Source organism: Dromiciops gliroides, chromosome 3 (genome assembly GCF_019393635.1).
Source record: "Dromiciops gliroides isolate mDroGli1 chromosome 3, mDroGli1.pri, whole genome shotgun sequence".
NCBI lineage: Eukaryota > Metazoa > Chordata > Mammalia > Microbiotheria > Microbiotheriidae > Dromiciops > Dromiciops gliroides.
The window spans coordinates 504563840-504581344 of NC_057863.1; the positions used below are offsets into that span (position 1 = coordinate 504563840).

The 17505-nt window shown below is 41.6% G+C and overlaps 1 pseudogene; it reads left to right on the forward strand.

The window, feature by feature from the left end:
* The first annotated feature begins 15982 nt into the window (after window positions 1–15982).
* Window positions 15983–16491, forward strand: LOC122751381 (annotated as a pseudogene).
* The last annotated feature ends 1014 nt before the right edge of the window (window positions 16492–17505 follow it).

Genomic DNA, 17505 nt, shown 5'->3' on the forward strand with positions numbered 1-17505 from the left:
ATATCAGGAGGGTGATGTCTTGACTTGCAAGTGAATTTGATTACAGTGAGGCAGGGATGTGCAAGGTCAACAACTTCACCCTCTCCTCTGGAACCATCCAGGGTCCAGTAACAAGACAGAGATCAGGATAACTGAAAATGGCCCCAGATGCAGATCAGTGATGAGTGCACAAGAAATTACCATGAATGCTTACTGTTTAACTGAATGTCTGTCCATTTTCATCTACACAGAAGTTAGGAGAATTGAATTCCTAGAAAATAGAGCTGGAAAACCCTAAACCTCAGGAAGTGAAATGTCCTTGGAAAGGGGGCAGTTGAACTGAGTACAAGAGAAGATTGCACAGGAAAAGAGACATTTAGTGAGCACTTGGGCTTTCTTTCCCTCTTCTGTTCCTTACTATGCCCCTAATTGCCTTTTGGTCACATTCTAAGATGTTGCAAAGCAATAAGTACTGAAAGGTATGTCAGTAGCAGTCATTGCAAGTATTGTTACTCACTGGTCACTATACCAATGGCTGGCATTATGTTACCACTGGCTCAACTGCTAGGAACCACATGAGAGATAAGATTAACAATCTGTTCCTAATGGGTCTCTCTCTGCTTCTTTTGGAGTGAGGGAGGTGTTGAGTCCAGGGATAGAGTACTGGTGATATGGGGGGGAAACCGATAGGAGAAAGCACGTGGGTCCTTAGGATTCCTCTGTAAAGAATTACACTCTTGCACAAGACCTAATTAGGAATAAGAGAACAGGTTTATTGGGGTACAAGAGAAACCGGCCAGGAGGAAGGTTTTGCCAAAACAAAACGCTTTCCCCCCTGGCTAATTTGTGGGGTGCCATTTTATAGGGTTTAGATGGGGGTGGGTAAGAGTCTCTTATTGCGTGAGGGGCTGGTGGTCTCCCCACGTTGAGCTGGGGTTGGAAGAATCCCTCGTGAGAGATCTGGTGGTGGGTGTCAACTTTGTCCTGATGGGTCTAAGCAGTCTGCTGATGGGAGGTTCCAGGTGGTCTTCTCCTGGATTACCTCATCCAGATGCTTAGAATGACTGGAATGTAGGGTGATGGTCCTGGAGCATGCTCAGTTCGATCTGTGCCGCTTATCTCCGTTAGGTGAGTGTGTGTGTCCTTGATTGTGTTCAAGGAGAGGCCTACTTGATTTCAAGGGAAAACCCCTGAGGTTTCAAGGAAAAAGTTCCTTGAACCCCCCCAGAGAATTGTTGGGGTGACTGGGGCCCATAATCCTCCCATGACATGGGGATGCTTCCCTGGGGTCTCTCTCATATCCATACCAAGACCTGGTCTGAATATCAGATGAGTGGTGAAAAAAAAGAAATAATCCCTAATTCTTCCTCAGCCCCCTAACGTTCCCTCAGAGATACTCATGCATTCTCTTTGAATTCGGACCAGTTCTATATCCCTATTGGATACTAGGACCAGCAACAATTGGAGCTTGACAGGACTGAGTAACTTGAAGGAGATGATATAATAAATTCTGTCACCTCCAAGGTGGGGAACCAGGTTTCCTTTCAAAATGACAGCAAAAAGTGAAATCATGTGTGTGATTTGCAAGATAAGGGTACCTGTACAACAACAACACACAATGAATTCAGAAACCAGTCCTATGGCTATGTGGGGAAATGTTGACTCCTCTCAGTTGATTGGAGCTGTCTGGGAAAACACCTACAGGTGGTTTAATGTCTGGGAAGTGGATTCAGATTCAGCTGGAGATACTCAAATGCTAATATCCACAAATGGGGGTTAATTCAAATAGAGAACTTCCCATGGAGGTTCACATGAGGGGCCAGGATGCTGTGTTTGACAGATTAACCAGAGGGAGGGCCAATCGCCCTTAGGGATAGAAAGAATATTAAAAAAACGGCCTGCAAGCCTGCACCCTGGTTTGCTCCACTAGGGAGTGGCCCATTCCCACCAGAATGGCAATGAATCAGCCTTTGACACATCACCAAGTTCCAGAAGTTATTGGAGTTCTATTTCTCACATACTGTAACTATGCTAGAGATATTCATGGTGAGGAAACCAGGATAGCATCTCTTCTAGACCTGATCTAGCCAATTCAGCCTATGGGTCATCATCCCTCAGTTAGCTCCCAGCCTATGAGAGATGGGTGCATACCCTTGAGTGGAAATAATATGAACAGATTTCCTTTATATCATGGTCTGGGATTTCTTACAAAATTCCTGGGAAATAGGTAGTGCAAGTTATATTAAACTTATTTTATAGAGGAAAAAACTAAAGCTCAGGAAAACTGACATACTTGTTCAAAGTCACATAATAGGCATGTGCTAAAATGGGAAACATTCCTATTCTATGTATAATGGTTGAAGAATAAAGGGTGAGATGCTAGGCTCCCCATCTCCAACTTGTGACTTGGGGCTTGCAAAGACATGAAAAGTAAATGCTTCTAGCCTCCTAGTGGGGGATGGGGGGAGGAAGGTGGTGGGGGTCCTTAGGTATTCCTCAATAAAGGATTACACTCTAGCACACAGTTCAATTAAAATTTAAACATTTTTTTTGTTGGGCTCTAGGGTAGGTTACCAAGATGGAAGTCAAAGATTTCGGCTTAAGGGGAGGAGAGGTTAGAAACATTTTCCTTCATGAACAAAGAGAAGGCAAAAGCTTTTTTAGAGGATAGATGGGATGTCCACTTGAAAACTGAAAAGTTCTCTTTGGGGATGGGTTGGGGAAAACTTGGATGCTTGTCATATTGCAGAGAGTCCAGGGGGATTTTTTTTTAAATGATGGTTGACCTTTGTGGTTATCTCTGTCTCCTAGCTCTGGTCAGGAATTAATAGCCCCTTGATTCCTAAATATGTCTGTCCTGTTATATGGTCATCTTTGGTTTTGCTTCTCACAGGAGAAAGTTCTAATTTATCCTAAGCCCCATGTCACTAGTATAAAGGGGGAAAATGGCGTATGGGTTTGGTTCTAAGGAATTCCTCTTTAAAGAATTACACCCTCTTGCACACAAAAGTAGTTAGAATAAGATGGTAGTTTATTTAGGGGCAAGGGAAGGGAAGGGGGGAGGGAAGGGAAACCATGAAAGAAATCCATGGACTTCTCATGGGGAGATAGGCACAAAGCACGTGGCTCAGAGGTACCAATCTCCTCAAGCAGGAGGCTGGTAGTTACTTTTATAGAGGACTGATGTGGGGAGGGGTGACCATTTGACTGTGGAAAGTTCCTTTAGTGAGGGAGGACCATCCCCCCACTCATAGTAGCTGGGGGAATTGGGTGAGGAGTGGAGGACCATACCCCGCTGGTAGTGACTAGAAGAATTGGGTGAGGGGTGGCTAAGGATCCCTCTTCAGGACACAAAGGCCACAGCCACACCCAAATTTATTTCCCCAGGGTTAAGGGAGACAAAAATGAAGGGTGGAGGTCCCAAAGCTAGCTCAGTCCAAACTGGTTCCGCTTATCTCTCTAGGCATATCTGTCCTCTGGTTTAGTTTCTTCAAGTAGAAGATTCCTTGATGTGCCCCAGAGAACTTCCAGTCTCCTGTTCGAGGAGATTTGGTACCTCTGAGCCATGTGCTTTGTGCCTGTCTCCCCATGAAAAGTCCAAGGATTTCTTTCATGGTTTCCCTCCCCCCACCCTTCCCTTCCCTTGCTCCTAAATAAACTACCACCTTATTCTAACTACTTTTGTGTGAAAGAGGGTGTAATTCTTTAAAGAGGAATTCCTAAGAACCCCAACCCCTACCCATCGCATACCCCAATCCCCCCATATCATTGACCATGTTAAATTTTGGCTCCTTGTTTTATACTACCCTTTCCCTTAATTTCCAAGTAAAGTTTTCTTTGGGGGTTAGCTGGGTGGCACAGTGGATAGAGCACTGGCCTGGAGTTAGGAGGACCTTAGTTCAAATCCAACTTCAGACATTTGATACTTATTAGCTGTGTGACCCTGGGCAAATCACTTAACCCCACTGCCTCAAACATCCAGGGCCATCTTGAGTTGTCCTGATCTCACCACTGGACCTAGATGAGTCTGCAGGAGAGAGTGAGGCTGGTGACTTTGCACAGCCTTTCTTCACTTAAATCCAATTCAGTTCATGTGATGACATCACTCTGATGTCATGGTCCTCTTTGAGAATAAAACAACCACAAAATTTTCTTGAGGCCTACTTTGATTCAGTTGAATAAAGATAAAAATAAATTACATTCAAGCCAAGGCCAAGAGAACTCAGAATACCTTGGGGGACAGGTAAGGACCAGCATAAAATTAAGAGAGATCATCAAGGAAATCTGGAGTAAAGGTTTCTAACAAATGAGAGCAAACCTCAGGAGTGACTCAGTCTGTGACTGCTGTATCTTTCTTGTAAGTGATCAATTCATTAAAAGGTCTTATCCTTTCCATAGAACAGAGATGAAGCTCCAAGAGATGCTAGAAAATTAGAGATTCTAGAAAGATATAAGGACTAATGGTAGGCTACTTGTTAATATGATCTGTGGCATTCCCCAGCCCTCTCAAAGACAATATTAAAATCCCATTCTGCATGACTGAGTGCTACCTTCTGCTCCTAAAACCATCCATACTTCATAAATAAAGGGTAGAATATAGCAGAGTTGGGAGTAGGAATGGCATTGGTCTAAATCACTCAGTAGGAGGCAATACACCCAGGGACATATGAATTACTCCTTCAAAAATCCCAGGACATCAGATTATCAGCAACCTGACAGTCAGGATGGCAACCAGTATAGCATGGGGAAGGAGTGTATTATCTCACAGAGGTTAACAGTAGGTGATGTACTTGTAGGCAATTTCACCCCTACAAAGTTGGAATATGTACAGAATTTATAAGAATATATTCAGGATGGGGGCAGCTAAGTAGCACAGTGAATAAAGAATTGGCCCTGGATTCAGGAGGACCTGAGTTCAAATCCAGCTTCAGTCACTTGACACTTACTAGCTGTGTGACCCTGGGAAAGTCACTTAACCCTCATTGACCCACCAAAAAAAAGAATATATTCAGGATCCAGATACCTACTGGTTTTGCCAAAATTAGGCTTCTGTAACTGCAATAGGAGAAAATAAATCCAAGTGGTTTTAAGTTCAGGTGATCTTGATTTAAGCTGGTGATCTTGAGGAGTTGGTGTTCCAACCCTCACATAGTATTTTGGTAGCTCTATGAGGGTTTAGTCAGCCTGATCTGTGGTAAAATGTTTGTTCCTATGTCCTCTAAGAGACTGGCAACTGGTCAGCATCCCTAGTTAGATCTCTTTTCACACAAGTCACCTATAGGATCAAATGCTTGCAGTTTGAGTGATATCCATACTAACATACCTTCTTTCCTATAGTTGACATCTGTATCAGAGATTCTTGAGTCCTAATAGGACCTGGGTGAGGTTGATCTATAAGGATCTGAACCCTGTCCCTATATTCTTCTGGCTTTATAACCATCTCTAGTCCCAACTTCAGTTTCATTCTCTCTTCATATAAAATGATCCCATTCAGTACCCTCTATCCCAATGAAAATAAGTGCACAAGGTACTTCTGGGTCACATGAGCAACAAGGAGGTGGATTAGACATTTTCTCCAATCCCTATGACTTGTCAAACTACTCCAAAAGACAAATTATGTGCCAAAGATAAAGCACCATTAGTGTTTCCATGGTCCGTGTTACACAGAATCAAAAAGAAGTTTGCTTTCATGCAAATAGTCAACATAGAGATAGGTTCTGATTCATGCGAATAATGAATCCCTTGAAATAGTCACTTAAATTCAAATTTGCATTATTTTCAGTTATGATTATGTAAAATATGGTACTTGATTCTAGCCCAGTGAAAATACACAGTGCCACTTTGAATAATACAACCACTTCAGGGGATTAAATAGTTGCAGTCATTAGGATGTAATTGTAAGAGTAAGTCTTTGTCATAGTAACCCAATGACAGAAAACACAATTTTCTTTCCTTCTCTGGTGAATCCCACCTTCCTCTTCGGGTTCTGTTCAATCCTACAGGCCTATAGTACTATCTCTAAGAGTTGGATTCTGCCTCAAATGGAAAATAATTGAGACTGCTAAATAATCAATGACTTACATTCCAATTAGCCCTCTGTATCCTATAGAAACCAACACCATGTCCCTGATTTATGGACTGACCTAAAGGTGTGAATTCCTCCTGAAAAGGAAGTGTCAAATTGGAGTGACTGAAAAGTCCCCCTCCCCAAATCATCTGAACCATTCAAATAACTCTAATCAGTAGAAGAGCAATGGGTTAATTCCTTCTCATGGTACTGTAGTCCTTTGCTGCACACATCTCTATAGACACAAGGTTGCTATGCTTCCCTCTGGTATTCTGACACTCTCCAGAATTTATTCCCCTTTTACAAGGAGGTGACATCCAGGCATTACCTTTTCTCTCTCTAAAGGGCTGATGTGAGAATTCTTGCTTGGCACTGCTCCAAAAGACTGGGATTAAGGAAATGTCATCACTCTGCCAGCAAAAACTAAATACTACCACCTCTCAGGTCATATAAATAATTGCCTCCTTTCCTGGAGTCAAATCATTCCCCTTCCAATGGCTGGCTCTTCTACATGATTAGATTCATAGACTCATTGCACAAAAATTTGTGCCACTTCACCACTTCCTCAGGTTGCTGCCATCTCTCAAACTAAAAGGCTTTGCCACTGTATCTCCATGCCTACCAATTCTTGAGTTCAAGATGGGGACTAAGCAGATCATGTGGTCCCTGGGGACCTATTTCAAAGTGTTGGCTTTACCACCAAGGAAACAAGGTCTATCCTCTGGTTTCTGGTCTCTGGTCAATTCTCAACTAAGGTTTAAGGAACTGTCACCATTCCACTACTGTCCCTGGATAAACACTCTTTTAGGCATGTTTAATAAACTATTTTAAGAGAATTCATTATCAAGAACTTTTATTTCTGTCTATTGAGATGTCTACTATATCAAAATAAAGTATATCAACAGAATGGTTGGTTTTTTAAGAGAATGACTATCTGGGCTTGTTGACATAGCCACAAATGAGAGGATGATAAATTGCTTATCTGAATAATTAGGAAGATCCAAGGAACACAAATAAATTGCCATTAGATTCCCATATGTCATCCCCTGTCTTTTCCCTAAAACATCCCAAGTGGTCAGTATGACTCCATTCCCTCTTTGAAGAATGAGCCAAGAAAGTGACAGAAATTTCTGTAACTGATTAACAAGTCTAAAATGGAGCCAAGAATGGAAATCAGGGGATGAAACTCCCAACACTAGTGACTCAGATCTTATCCTTTCTCACAGAACAGGCATATTTACCCAATAGTAACTGAAAGGTATGACCCAGTCAGCAAGGACCGCAACCCCACTGAACAATCAAACAGAGGTGGTCACCCCACTGGAATGTCCTCAGCTTCCACTATCTCTGTGCCCATCCTCACAATTCTTTGAGTATAAGCTTAACTTTGTCTCATGAAGTCCTTTTTGATTACTTGTACACACAGTGATCTCTCACTTAAAGTCATCAAATTAATTAAAATAGCACAAGAATTCAGGAAAGTGGGATTCTAGTACTAGCTCTTCCATTAACAAGATGTATGACCATGACCAAGTCACCTATATGTCTCTTGTCTAGTTTTCTCCTTTGTAAAATCATAGCATTGGATAAGATCATCTCAAAAGGTTCCTCCAGCTCTAACATTTTAAGACTGTATGGGGGCAGCTAGGTGGCGCAGTGGATAAAGCACTGGCCTTGCATTCAGGAGTACCTGAGTTCAAATCCAGCCTCAGACACTTGACAGTTACTAGCTGTGTGACCCGGGGCAAGTCACTTAACCCTCATTGTCCCTCCAAAAAACAAAAACAAAAACAAAAAAAAGACTGTATGGCTTAAAGATCCTATAAATCCCTACCCTAGCTAGAGTGGAGTACAGGGCCACATTTATATATCTGTATTCCTTATACTTAGCACAAGACTGAGCACATAGGAAATACTCCCTATATACTTGCTGATGGATTGTTTAACTGAATGATCATGTTCATCTATGAGTAAGTTGGGAGAATCAGGTACCTGGAAGACAAAGTTTAGATATACCCTATACTGCTGAAGGTAAGGAGTCCTTGGAAATGGAGATGGGTGAATTGGGTAAATGAGAGAGGCACATAAATAACAAGTTAGTGAGCACTCAGGTTTCCTTTCCCTTTCTTGTGCTCTTCCATGCCCCAACTTCTTTTTGGCCACACTGTAGGGTATTATAAAGCAGGAGCCCCTGGGAGGTGGGCCAGTAGCAGTCAAGGCTAGGAGTGTCTTCCTTATCCACTGGTCATTATATCAGTGAGTTTCACTAGCTCAACTGCCTGGAACACTAGAAGGGATGAGATGGACAAGCTGTTCCTGATACATCTCTCTCTCTCTTCTCTGTACCTTGGCAGGTGAGTCCAGAGATTGAAAGTTCAGGATGCTTCCCTGGGGTCTGTCTCATATTGGCACCAAGCACAGGTATGAATATCAGATGACAGGTAGAAAATAACCATCTTTTTCTTCAGGTTCTTTTCTTTCCCCTGAAGGTCATTAGACTTTTCCCCTAAGTTCTGACACCAGATCCATTGGAAATTGAGGCCAACAACAAATAGGGTTTGACAGGACTGTCAAAGGAAATAATGTAACATATTTTGTCACCTCCAAGATGGGAAAAACAGGTTTGCTTCTTGTAAGGAAAAAGAAAAAGAAATCATGTGTGCCCTCTGCAATATATTTAAAAGAGTTGGTTGTTTAAAGGGTGATGGTACCTGTACTATAACAGCAAAGAATGGATGCAAAAGATGTTCCTACTATAGGAAGTCCAAAGATATTCATGGTGAGGAAACTAGGAGAGCCACCATTTCTGGATCTGATCTAGCCAGTTCAGTCCATGGATTGGGGACATGATCCCTGAGTTAGTTCCAGGGAGGTCAGAGATGGGAGTATCCTTGGGTGGGAAGAGTATTAATAGATTTCCTTTATATAATATTTTGAGATTTCACCCAAAATCCCTGAGAGGGAGGTAATACAAGTAATATTAAGCTTAACATATAGAAAAAATCAAGGCTCAAGAAGATTAAAACATCTGTTCAAAGTCTTGTAAATTGTCAATGTTAAGATGAGATACGCCTAGAAATACATCTATTCTGCCTATAAGGTTGAAGACTAAGGAGTGAGATCCAAGAATGAATTCATCATCTTCAGCTTATGATCTGGGACTGGGGAAGAGTTGTCTAAAACAGATGCTTTTCTCTTCCAAGTGTGGAAATTTATTTTTGCTAACTGGAATGTATTGGAGATTGCAGAGAACCTTCATCCACCATACATACATTTCATGTGTGGAACACCTACTGCAGAGAAAGCAACTCCAACAAATTACATTATGTGATTGTCCAATACAACTAGAGAAAGGGAAGAGGGTCCCTGTTCCATTATAATTGCTTTGTTACACACACACACAGAGTTATTCCCACCTGATAGACCTCCCTGACTACCCCCCTTGTTTGATTCCCTCTTAAGTTCTTGATTGGTTCTGTAATTAAAGATTGCATGAGGGGCAGCTAGGTGGCGCAGTGGATAGAGCACTGGCCCTGGAGTCAGGAGTACCTGAGTTCAAATCCGGCCTCAGACACTTAACACTTACTAGCTGTGACCCTCGGCAAGTCACTTAACCCCAGTTGCCTCACACAAAAAAAAAAAAATTAAAGATTGCATGAGGTTAAATGAAGAGCACATACACTTCTCTGTAACTTGTCCTGTTAAATTTTTGCTCTGTACCTTGTGTTACCTTTTCTCTAAATTCTCAAGTAAAATTTTCTTAAAGCCTATTTTACAACAATTGAATAAAGGCAAAAATCATTTTCATTCATGCCTAGGCCATAGGAGCTGGTGATTATTAGGGTCTGATGGCATAAAAGACAGAGGAATCATCAAGGAGATCTGGTGTGAGGGTCTCTAACAAATGAAAGTACATCTTAGCACTCAGACAGCATCTACTTGTATTCTTCTGTGTGATGAATTCACTAAAAGGCCTTGGCCTCTATCAAACAGGAAAACAAGAGATGGGGCACTAAGAGATGCTAGAAAATTAGGGGTTCCAGAAAGACATAAGAACTAGAAGTAAACCACTTGTAACTGTGACTTCTGGCATTCCTAGAATCACATTCTGCTTTCACTGCATGTTACTTTCCCCCACCAAGAACACCCACACTTCATAATAAAACCAATGGTAAGATGTGGTATTCAAAATAAGAATGAGATTTAGTGGTTTAAATTACTCTGTAGGAAAAAAAAAATTACTCTGTAGGAGGCAATATACCCAGTGACGCAGTAATCAACTACTCCTTCAAAAGTCCCAGGACACTAATCAGATTGTCAGCGACCTAGCAGTCATGACAGCAGCCAGTTCAGCATGGGAGGGAATGTACAAGCTCATAGAGGCTGACATTAGGTGATGTACTTGTGTGCAATTTCACCCCCCACAGGGTTGGAATATGTCCAGAATATGTAAGAACACATCTAGGAGCCAGAAATCCACTGTTTCTGCCCAAACCAGGCCATCGTGTCTGCAGTAGCAAAGCTTGAATCCAAGTGGTTTTGAACTCAGGTTGTCCATGGGTTGCTGGTGGTCTTGATGAGTTGGTGATCCAATCCTCACACAGGTATTTTTGGTGGGTCTCTAAGGGTTTTGGTCAGCCTGGTGAGGAATAAAGCATTTGTCCCATTGTCCTCTAAAGAGACTGGCATCTAGTCAATATCCCTATCTGTTTTGTCTTGACACAGAAAGTGGTCACCATGGAAGGTCAAGACATTGATATTAACAATAGAAGGTCAGGGCACTGATATTAACAATGAGATTTGCCAGGAGAGATAAGATGTTGCCTATAGGATCAGAGGTTTGCAGTTTAAGAGTGACATCAAGACTAAGGTGCCTTCCTCCCTCTAGGTAACATCTTTATCAAAAGTCCATGAGTCTCCTCTGGAGGCTGAGCTACAAGGATCTCTGTCCTGTCACTATATTCTCCCAGGACCCCTTTCTGGCCATCTCCAGTCCAAATTTCATTCTCATTCCTTCTTTGCACAGTCATCCTCTGTACCATCTGTCCCAGTGAAAATATTCCTGGGAAGTCTCATTATTCTGTTATAATACATAATAGTGGACATTGGATGAGGATGGTTTCAGGGGCAGTCACTGGAGAGAAGGGGTCACAAGTGAACATTAATTGGATTTTCTATAGAAAACAGAACACAAGCAATCCTTCTCCCATGAGTTCTATTGACCTCATGATCCTTTGCCAGTGTTTATTAGCAAAACATCTGTTATTAGATTTTTGAGGCCCACTTGAGGTTGAATCCAATTTCCTGCTGATGAAGAAAATTTATTTGTTCTATCAAAGGTTTTGGAGAAATTTAGGAAATGTCCTTGGCTCCTCTTCCTTTCTCTAGATATGAGAAGATCCCATCTGAGTGTGCTAATATGATGACCCTGGTCTATGGAATCCCTAGTAAACCAGATTCTGAAGATGGAGAATAAGGTTTTTTAAAGACAAGTGCACTTAGGAAAGTTTCTCCCTTTGGAGCTTTGGGTCTTTAAACAGCAGGGCTTGACAAGGGTAGAAGAAAGGAGCATAATGTCTCTAGCCTACATGAATCTGGAGGCGAAGAGGAATATAATAATTTTAACTGATATTATAATTTTAGCAGATGGTTTCAAAATCTAGCTTTGGACCTTCCTACTTCCCAGATCTCTGAAACATATTTGTGTAGCCCCCCCAAAATTCAGTCCTCCTTAGGCCAGAGCCTTCTCTTACTTGGCAATAAGTCTGCTTTCTCTAGTTTCATCCAGTTTGAATAAAGCCATATTTCTAATGCTTTCTGGACATTGTAGAGATAGACAGATTTCCTGTGTCTCCATTTCTCTAATTCTATGTCAAATTCAGAGATGACTCAATCCCTCTCTCCTCTAGGTCAGTGTGTCATGATTGTGTGGGAGTGAAATAAATTGCAAAGATGACCTAGTTTGAGCCCCTTGTCTCTTTTGGTAGAATGAGAATTTCAGGTTTGGAAGGGTCCTAAGACATTATCTAGTCCAACCTGTGCTTGAGAGAGAGAGAGAGAACAAACCACTATTTGCATTTTGGAGTATTGGGAGTACAGAGTCACTGTAATTGGGCTAAGACACTTGAGATTTGAAACTCTCAATCTCCAACAATAAGAACTGAGAGGGCAATAGGACTGGTGGTTTGACAAAAGTACCACCTTGTTGACAATTCAGATATTCCATTGTTTCTCTGTTTAACTGTTATTGGGACACAATGCCTTTCCACTGGCATATGGAAGACAGCACATGAGCAAATTAATACTGCTTACTGTACAGCAATGCACCAAGTTTCCCTTTCCTTCCTGCCATCAGTAATAGCATCTTATACAGAAAAACTCACCCAGTAAGAGATACCAGGCCCAGCAGAAAGCAAGTCCAGAAAGTCTGAGGCATCTAGTTAAACTATGGAAGGAGTAGAGCTGGGGGTCCTAGTGGAGTAGCATGCCCACCATAGACTTTGCACCCAAGAAGATCGATCTGAGGGCAACACAAATAGAGAAAAGATAAATGGAGCCTTGTGAGTGCTGGAAGTGCGAGCAAATTTGGCCTTATGAATTCTTATGTGGGTACCTTTCTACTATTCTATATGTGTACCCACTTTTCTTACTGAAACTATTTGTGTGGAGGTCATAGCATGACTGGAATTTATGCTTTACCACACCTGTTCATTCTCTTGACCTTTCAATAAATGTCTTTCCTTTGAGCTAATTTTGTCTACTGACTGAATATTGACAGTAAGCATATCAGTGGTAACTCATGAGCTACAATTTTAGGAGTATAAAATCAAAGAATACCTTGAACCTCGTTAGTTATCCCACCAGGATGACAACCTACAAGACTGAGTTGGAAGATAGCCTAGAAAGAACACTGCAAGGTAAGAAAATGAATACAACAGACACACAGGAATATTCTACCTAGAGAGACATTTTCAGTAGTGTTCCTTGTTGGCATCTTCCCAAATTCTTCAGATAATTATTTTTGTCCCATTCTCCTTTGTGGTTTTTGGAACTGGACAAAATCTTACCCATTCTTGTCTACCCAGAGCTCAGATAATAACTGTGTTATCACCCACTTAAAAGGTAGTCTATCCACTGTGAAAATCAGTACCCATACCTCTTTCCTTAGACTATGTTTAGAACATGTGTTCCATGAATCTCTAAAGGCTCTGTGAATAGGCTTCAGGGGATACTATGTACTTGTTTGATAGGAGGAAAGAGAGAGAGAGAGAGAGAGAGAGAGAGAGAGAGAGAGAGAGAGAGAGAGATGTATGGATGGATTTTAATGGACTTGGTTTGATTTGTAATCTTATGTAATTTATTTTATTAATTGAAATACATTATTCTGATATGGGATACATAGGCTTTAAAAGGGTACCAAAGGAATCCACTATACAGTGAAGTTTAAGAATCCTTTGTGTAGAAGAAACCTATTCTTACTTCAGTTTTCCTTGAACTAAATTTATTGGTATTCTTGTAGTTTTCCCCCAGGAGAATGAAAGCTGTTTGATGTTTTGTGTACCTAGCACACTTCATAACACAGTAAGTGTATAATTGAAGTGTTTTTAAAAATGTTTTTCTAGGTCTATTTTGGTTGTATGCCCAATTCATTGACGTGGTTTTTCTCTAATATTGGTGCAAGTATTTAAAGATATCATTTCCCCTAAGTACTCTTTTAGCTACACAAACCTTATTATGTTGTTTTTTCACTTTTGTTATCATCATTAATGAGATTATTGATTTTTCTATGATTTGTTCTTTGACCCATTCATTCTTTAGGATTAAGTTATTTAATTTCCAATTAATTTTTAATCTGTACCTCAAAGACTTTACTGAATAAAAATTTTATTATGTTATGGTCAGAAAAAGCAGAAAGTATGACCCAGTCACCAAGGACCCAACTCTACTGAAGAGTCAACTAGAATTGGCCCTTCTAGCTAGAATGTCCTCACCCTCCACTAAATGTGCCTATCCTCACAATTCTTTAAGACTTAGTTTAACTTTAACCTGACCCATGAAGCTTTCTTGGACTACTTGTACACACAATGATCTCTCATTTGGAGGCATCACAGTGACTAAAATTGCATGAGAATTCAGGAAACTGGGTTCTATTCCTAGTTCTTCCATTAACAATGTGCTTGCCCTTACCAAGTCACTTATATGTCCCTTATCTCAGTTTTCTCCTCTGTAAAGTCATATGTTAGGATAAAATTGTCTCAAATGGCTCTTCCAGTTCTAACATTTTAAAATTTTATGACTGAATGATTCTATAACTCTCCATCCTAATTAGAGTTTTCCATGTATTGATGCCCTAGCTAGAGTAGAAGCTCTGTGAGGGAAAGGCCCACATCTTATATATCTGTGTCCTCCATAGTGCTTAACACAGTTCTGGGATCATAGGAAATGCTCCCTAAAAACTTGTTTATAGATTGTTGAACTGAATGTTCATTTTCACTCATGAATAAATGAGAATTGCTTGCCCTAGATATCACAGAATTGAGATACCCAGTATCTCTGAAGATGAGAAGTTCTTGGAAAGGGAGAAGGATGAATTGTATATAAGAGGAGTACACAAAGAAAAGCCAGTTAGTGAACACTAGGTTTCCTTTCCCTCTCTTGCTCTCTCTCTCATGCCCCAATTTCTTCTTGGCCATCTTCCAGAGTATTATAAAGCAGGAGCCCCTGGGAGGTAGGTTAGTAGCAATAAAGGCTAGGAGTATTTGTCCTACCCTCTGATCAACTGCCAGGAACATCACAAGGGATAAGATGGACAAGTTGTTCCTGCTGGTTCTCTCTCTTCTCTGCCTCTTGTGGGGGGGGGGGAGTCCAGAGATGGAGAATTAGGAATGCTTCCCTGGGGTCTCTCTCATATCTGCATGAAGCCCAGGTCTAAATATCAGATGAGGAGAGAGAAAATGGAAAATATTCCATCTTTTTTTCCCCTCTGGGACCTTCCTTACCTGAAGATCATTAGACTTCCTCCCCAAGCTCTGACCAGGTCTATATCTTTATTGGAGATTGAGACTAGCAATAAATGGGGTTTTAAAGGACTGAGTGACCTGAAGGATGTGATGTAACATATTTTGTCACCTCCATGATGGGGAACCAGGTATCACTGAATGGGGGAAAAATCAAGTGTTATGTCTGCAAATCATATAAAAAGACATCTGTGTGAAAGAGGAGGATACCTGTACTACAAGAGCAGACAATGGATGCAGAACCCAATTCTTCTCATACTCCAAAGATGATGGTGAGGAAATCAAGATAACTACCCCTTGCGGCCTTCATCTAGATATCTTAGCCTATATGGGTTGCAGTCATCATCCCAGAGTTAGTTCCTGGGAGGGGGAAGGTGGTAGATTCCTTGGGTGGGAAAAATACTAACAGATTTCTTTTATATAGTATTTTGAGATTTCACATAGTCTCCCTGGATGGTAAGTAGTACAAGTAATATTAAGCACATTTTATAGAGGAAAAAAACTGAATCTCGGGAAGATTAAGACATTTATTGAAATTCACATAATTAGCATGTATTAAGATGGTATGTGCCAAGAAACACTCTAATACTATGTTTATAGATTGAAGAACAAGGAGTGAGATCCTAGGATATGTTCACATTCTCAAAAATATTATCTGGGGATGGGGGAAACTCATCAAAAATAGATGTTTCTCTTCTTGTGGCTTCATCCAAGAAGATGACCCGGGGATATCTGGGTAATGTAGTCTTGTATTATCTGGACCGAAAGTGAATCGAACCTTTGGGCCACATCAATCATTAGAGCAACTGGGAGAGGGAGCCAGAAGTGGGCGGAGCTGGAGGAAGGTGTAATTCGATCCCACAATTCTGTCCCTGGAAGTCGGGGGTTTGGGTTTGGCCCTGGGCTCACAGCCCAGGCCTGCATGGCCGCAGTGGTTCTGGGGGAAGATAAGATGGGTCCTGAGCGGATCTTCCCAAACCAGAATGAGGATCTGGGGCAGCATCAGGGCCCCACAGACAGCACAGGTGATTGGAGAAGTGAAGAACCCAAGGAAGAGCCTGAAGACCTGAGGTCAGGCCCAACGGACTATCCCTACCAGCCTCTGAACCAGGACCCTGAGCTGGAAGAAGTAGAGCTGGCACCAGTGAAAGGCATTGAAGACGCTGTCACTGACATTCCGGAGCATATCCAGGCCCTGGGGTACACCTGCCTGACCCTCCTGTGGAGAGTGAGGATGAGGAAGAGGAGGGAGCCGTAGCACTGAGCAGCAGAAGCTCCATACCCATGGACCCAGAACATATGGAGTTGGTGAAACAGACAATGGCTGGAGTAAGTCAGCCTGCCCCAGGAGTCCCTGCTTGGGCCCAGTGGGAGGATGTGGTACAGAAGACTCTTCAGGCTCTGCAGACGACCTCTATGTGGAAGTGACTACCACTGAGAACAGCCTCGTTTCCCTCGCCCCCAATTCCACACCTAATACCACCTGGCCCCAAACTATTTGTTCCTCTTCTTCCCTTCTACATCACAGGCACACTGGGACTTCTCTCCAGAGATCCACTTTATTCAGTTCTGTACATATGGGGACATCTGCCCAAGGCCAACCCACCTTAGCATGTAACACCTTGCAGAGAATAAAGCACCCTATGTACACAACCAAGAGTGGTGCCCCAAGACCCCCAATCCCCCAGGGGTGCCCCTGAGAGGCAGGTAAGGGTCTGGCCTTGGGTACAAAGATAAATAGATGTTGGGACAGCTTAAAAAAATAGATGTTTCTCCCTTCCAGGATTGGAGTTTTGCATTTGATAAAATGGATTGTGTTAAACATTGTGGAAATCTTGTTGTCAACATGATTTGGGGTTTTATGATAAGCCTCTGCTGTGGAGAAGACAACTACAATGAAAGACTTGTAGAACCATGATTCTCCAAAAGAAGCAGAGATGGGAAGGCTCCCTGTTCCATTATACTAGAATAACAACTTTGCTTCATATACACACACACTTTTTCTCTTCACTTTCTTTTCCCATTCAGTAGGCCTCCCTGCATGCGTCCAGTCCTGTTCCCCTTACATTCGTGACTGGCTTTAATTAGAAGTTAGATACATTCTGCTGGAGTTAAAGGGAAGAGCATCTATATCATTCTGAAATTTGACCATGTTAAATGTTTATACCTTGTCTTATGTAACCTTCTCTCTTAATTTCCAAGGAAAGTTTTTTTTTTTAATCTACTTTGATTCAGTTGAATAAAAGCAAAGTTAATTTCCAGTCAAACCTAGAAATCATCAGGATACCTTCTGGGTCAATCAAGGACCATTAACATAAAAGACAGAGGCACTATCAAGTAGATTATAAGCTGAGGGTCTCTAACAAAGGCAAGGATGTCTCAGAAGAAAATGTGTCTGCTTATGTTCTTCTTCTATGTGGTCAGTTCATTAGAACACCCTGG